This window comes from Rhinopithecus roxellana, chromosome 4 (assembly GCF_007565055.1).
Source record: "Rhinopithecus roxellana isolate Shanxi Qingling chromosome 4, ASM756505v1, whole genome shotgun sequence".
Taxonomy (NCBI): domain Eukaryota; kingdom Metazoa; phylum Chordata; class Mammalia; order Primates; family Cercopithecidae; genus Rhinopithecus; species Rhinopithecus roxellana.
The window spans coordinates 134,459,427-134,465,866 of record NC_044552.1 but is presented as its reverse complement, the minus strand read 5'-3'; positions in this window follow the sequence as shown (position 1 = coordinate 134,465,866).

Below are 6,440 nucleotides of genomic sequence, written 5' to 3'. Positions count from 1 at the left end.
TTACTTTTATTTTGGAAAATACAATAACATAAAAATTGTTATATTTCTATGTTAAAAATAAAGTTTCATCTAGTTTATCATAAATTTTTAATCAAGGTGGTATTGGACACTTTACAATGCTATTCACATGTTACACAGAGTAGCTAAAGAACATTTTAAAATATTGGATCACCTTTGAATTACTGAATTACTGGTATAATCATCCTTGATTATAATGTTATGCTTTTTATGCCTGATTATTTGCTCACAATATATTTGAAATTTTTACAAGTAGGGTCAAGATAAAAGTAATCTTTCTTATAAATTTTTCTTGGAAAAATTCACCTAATGGAATTTACTCATGCATATATATATATTTGTATTTGGTATTCATTAATTTCCAACTATATACTATTAGAATGGCTACAATTGAGAAGATGGACAATAACAACCGTTGACAGGAATATGAAAAAATTGAAATTTTCATGCATTGCTGGTATGAATGTGAAATGGTACAGGCATTTTGGAAAACAGTTTGGTTGTCCCTTAAAAAGTTAAACATGGGCTGCCATGGTGACGTGTGTCTTCAGTCCTAGCTACTTGGGAGGCTGAGGAAGGAGGTTTATTTGAGCACAGGAGTTCGAGGCTTCAGTGAGCTGTGATCATACCACTGTACTCCAGTTTGGGCAACAGAGAAAGACCCTGTCTCAAAAAAAAAAAAAAAAAAGGTAAACATGAATTTATCATAAAACTCAGAAATTCCAATCCTAGGTATCAACCTAGAAAAATAAAAGCAACAAAAAATATTTCCACACAAAGACATGATGTGAATGTTCATAGCAGTAACTTTCATAACGGCCAAAAAGTGGAAACAATTCAAATGTCCATTAGCTGGTAAATGGATCTATGAACATTGTTTATCAACACAATGAAATACTATACAGCAATAAAAAGGGGAAAAAAAGCATAATTACATAGTACAACATTGATAAACCTCAAAAACAGTATGCTACGTGAAAGAAGGCAATTACAAAATACCATGTACTATATGATATACATTTATTGGAATGACCTGAAAAGGCAGATGTACAGATACAGAAACTAGATTAGTTGCTGCCATGTCTGGGAAAGGCATGGTTTAAGTGTGAAAAGGTATAAAGAAACAGTTTGGAGTGATGCAAATGTTTTAGAGATGGATTGTTGTGATTGTACAATTCTATAAATGTATTGCCAATTAATACAATTGATAGATTTATTTTTATGTAAATAAGACTTGAATAAATCTGTTTTAAAAATTAGATCAGATCCAGCAGAAGAGGGGTTAGTAAACTAAAGATAGGAGAGTTAATATATTTAAACTGAGGTTTATAGGGGTGTGAAGCACATGAACTTGTGCAGACAATGTAATATAGACAGTGTAATATATATATATATATGTGCATATATTATGGAGCAGAGGATAACGTAGCATGTATTATTTAAGAGAGAAAGAGAAAGGAACAGATGAGACACAGTGTAAGTTTCTACTATGCATGTATATGAAGTACAAGAGAGGAAAAATAATGAAACGGCATTTAAAGAAATATTTCCTTGGAAACTCTGCATAGGTAGAGCTAATAATGTTATTAAAACAAAATGAACAAATTCAATAACAGAGACAGAAAACAGATTAACTTAAATGGAACAACGATATTAATAACTATTCATCTTTCAACGTAAATTATGAAAACAGATGGCATTTAATGGTATTTGTGACAGGCTGAGAGAAAATGTATCCACCTAGAATATTACAGCCAGTTGAAATATCCTAGAAAATGAAGGTGACCATTATGAATAGTGGACTATAAACATATTACTATACGTCTTGTTGAACTTTTTTGGAAAATTTACATCAGAAAGAAACATTTGTTTAGCTTTTTTAGATACTGTTAAACAATACAAGTTAGCTGTTATATCAGTTTACAGAATCAGCAGCAATATGTGAAAATTCTTGTTTTTTAACCTCCTTACCAATATTTGGCATTACTTTCTATTTTCTGCCATTCTGTATAGTGTGTTGTGGTATCTCATTGGGTTTTAATTTACATGTTATTAATGAATAATTATTTTGAACGTATTTTTACATGTCTATTGACCATATGGAAATCCTACTTTGTAAATACTCAATATTTTTTTTCACATTTTGAATTTGGCTTAGCTCCTTTTCTTTCTGATTTGCGTGAGCTTATTTGCAGCAAATGGCATTAATAATAATGTTACCAACAAACACCATTATTTGAGTTCCAAATTAGAAACAACCCAAATGCCCATCAACAGTATAATAAATACATAAAATCGGATCTCTTATACATGGAGTGCTACATGAAAATGAAAATGAATGAACTACCAGAACATACAACAACATGAATGAATTTTACAAGCATATTTTAAAGTACAAAAAATCAATCACAATAGAATATATAGTTTTCTGCAGTAGGCAAAAAATCTATGATGAAGGCTTAGAAAATTGTTTAACTTTATCAAAGAACATTAATAAATGAATGTAGGAATGAGGGAGACTTTGTTTCTGGAAGCATTCTACTTGATCTGGCTGATTTTTACATGGCTATGTATATCTTATACACATTCATCAAAGTAGTACATTTATGGTTTTGTCTTTTTTGAATTTTTATTCTAAGAGTTTACCCTAACATAACAGAGAATGACAAAACACGTGGGGCTATTTTAATGCCTCAGCTTAACTTTCTGACTAATAATACCATTCAAATTTGACAAGGCAAATAATAGAGAACTAATCAATTGATTGAATCAATAACAGATTTATTTTATAAATGATTTACTGATTACCCATTAAAGTTTTCCACTAAATCTGGTCAATTTTTTTTTAATTAATAAGAAAGTGAATTTTTGATCATTTAAAACTTTGATTTTTAAACACAGGCTGACAGGAAGAAAATAATTTGTTTGAAACAAAAGATAGATTTCTATTTTCTGGCATAAAACTCTTGCAATTATAACAAAGAAGGTAGGTCACATGTTAAAAACGTTTGAAACTATTTTACTCTGTGAACTTATGTGGGAATTTTTCTTTCCATCAACATGCTATAGAAATGTTATTTGATTCAAATATGAAATTGCATTGCTTCTTAGCACCACTATCATGCGTCACTTAAAATGTGTCTCAAACTTGTAATATCTTTTTTAAAATTTTATCTTGTAGCTAGCTGTGTCATTAATTTAAAATGATGCGCTATTTGTGCACATCAGTTTTGATACTCAGATCATTTCTCTACTTAAAGGAGCTTCTAAGTTGTTGGCATAAAATTGTGTGTGTTTCAGTGGCATGGGAAGTTTTATTTTATGAAGCTTCATAAGAAATTAAAACCCAGTAAGTTGTACTATGAGCATATGGAAAATTAAGATAGAAACAAATTTATTATATTTTCTCTGAGAGGAAGCAGAGGTAGACTTTTACATTTTTCAACATACATTAGCTTGCTGCATCATTAATATTTATAATATGAAAATTATTTGCAACATTTTTAAAAATGTACATTATCTAAAATAAGAAAACTTTATACTAAACCTTACATTAAAAATGTAGAGGGGATAAATATTTAAATGTATAGAGATGGCTACATCCAGATAAAGAATAATGATAAACAACTGAAATATGGGATTTTATCCTGAATGAATGTTTTGCTTAAATATTGAAAATACTAATTTCTACCATTTATTAGTTTTATTGACGATTTCGTGTCAGTGTAAAGATATTCCAAGAACACACGTATTGGGACATGCTGTGTTTTTTTAAAATTATCATACTTACGATCCAGACACTATATAAGGTAACACAAGATAGATACATGAAGATGTTTCATGGAGAGAGAGAGAGAGAGAGAGAGAGAGAGAGAGAGAGAGAGAGAGAGAGAAATGACAGAGAGATTATGAGGGAGAGATAAATTATAGTCTTCCAGCTCAAAGTGTTTATTTTATACAGAAAGAACCATTTCCATTTTGTCCATTCTTTGTCACAATTATATGGTGTAGTCTCTATAAGAAAGAATGCATACATTATTAAAACAATGGACACATTCAAAGCAGAAAAATAGACTGTAACTGGATTTTTGCTTTATATTCATAAGGAAATAAAGAGTAAGAGATAATTATCTTATAAACTATTTTTTTTTGAAACAAAGAAATAATAATTAACCAAAGACTTGACTTTATACTCTGAAGCCTGTGCAGACTCCAGAAGTTCTATTATAGTTACCCTTAACAATTAGACACCAAAGACGAGTAAGACCAGAAAAGTTGGGTATGGAGACTAGGGAGTTAGAACAACCAGATATTTGCCAATTTCACTGTTCAAAAGCAAGTTAAAGTTACCAGAATCTAAGGATACAACTGAGACACAATAAAACACATTATTCATGAAAGTTTTTAAGGTATTTCAAGCTGATAAGAGTGATGAGTACCATCTATTAAATCAAATAGGTATATAAGGACAAGTATAAACACAGTAAGAGTATATGAGAAGAACAGTAGCGATAACAAAACTACCGAGTACAAGTCTAGAATAGTGACATTATAATTCTGGCTTCCTATATGTTCTGTTGCCATCTTAGATCAATATTTTCAAATCCATACATATACATAATCAGTGAATAAGAGAAAGGAAGGATTAGGGGCCTGATACTAGGCTTCAGCTCAGACAGAGGAAGAGGAGCTAGAGTAAGAAGATGCTTGGCATAGTGACTACCCTGATTTCTCCCCCTAAGCCCATGCCAGCTTTAGGCATCTGTTTTAAAACTAGCATGCTGACCTCTATGCAGAAGGAACAATGATTGCCAGGCTCTTGTCACTCAGGTATGTGGTAACGGGGCTAGAGATAGTCCTCACTGCATTGGTCTTCATTCAGTTGGATCCTTGATAATGGGGGAAGGGCTGTGCTGTGCTGGAAGAAAAATGTCTGAGCCTATGCCAAAGAGTAAATAGCCAAGAAAAACTCATTATTCCACTTGTGGTGAGGGGCTTTGAGACATAAAACCTTTGCAGTAATTTCTCCATCTCTTTCTATTTTATATAGATTTCAGAGGATTCTGTGAAATAAAAAGGATGGATTAGGACAATTCCCTACAATATCATGATTTCAAATATGCAACTCAATATGGGTTCAGGAATTTTGAGAATGAGTACGTTTTGAAGCAGACAGGTTATTATGGTAGACATAGGTTCCAAAAGTCAAATAGTTACTTGCTCTCCTTGGGGTATACTTGGTGGTCTCTGGAAAAATCATTCCTACAGTCCTCAGGATGTATGTCTCAGGAAATGAGGAAGATATTTAATGAAAATATTAATACAGTTCAAAAAGGGTACTTGAGACATTATAAATAAATGTATTCTCACATGGAGATGATTTCAAATTACAGATTGAGTCATAAAACGTATTTTGTTTCTTTGACTATAAAAAATTGTTAAAATGCCTTTGAAAGTTGCTGTATGATTTTATATTTCCACCAGCAATGAATGAAAGTTCCTGTTGTTTCACATCTTTGCCAGCATTTGGTGGTATCAGTGTTTTGGCCATTCTAGTGTGCATGTAGTGGTATCTCATTGTTATTTTAATTTGCAGATTCTTAATAATATATGATGTTAAGCATCTTTTTATATACTATGCATTTTTTTCAGGAAAATAAAATGAAGTCCTGGTATTTTGGTTAAGTCAATTTATATAACACAAATGCAGGTAAAAGATAGCAATAACATACAAAATAATAAAGTGGTAGTTAAAAGGAAAGTGGAATTGGGCCATGACCCTATTTGAAAATGTTCATACTGTTCTCACTACAATCTTTATGGACCACTGGTAAGTAGGAAGTTAAAATATTGAGTGCCATTTGTTGATATGCAACAAAAGCTGAGCTGTTTGCAATTGCTGATAACGTCTAAAAAGTTTGAGATAATCATAATCCAGAATATTGATTCATGAACATTATTTATGGATGAGTTGTCGAAATAAAAACAACTTGAAAGAAGCAAAATATTATAACATACAAACATATCCCTCCATCTATCTCTTAAAGTTAATTTTCCAAGATAACAGAACATTAAAATGCTATGACCATTTAACACTTCTTGTTTTCCTAAATAGTTAAGTATGAGATAAAGCATGGTGAGAGTGTCTAAAAAATGATTGATTTGTGTCCCACTCCTTCCCGGGAGATGTTAGAAAATATAAAAATAAGTTCTCTCTCTCAAATTCAAGAACAAATTTTTTAGTAAATAATTGCAAATTTAGTTTGGGAGTTCATTTTGAGTAAATCTCTCTCACACTAAATTCCCTTATCCCTTTCCCCCTTCAATCCTCTTTACGTATTTTATGTTTTCTTTCTGAAGAGCAGCATGAAGAATTTACTGAAAAACAGTAGCTTAAAATTTATTTGTAGACCTCCAGTTTA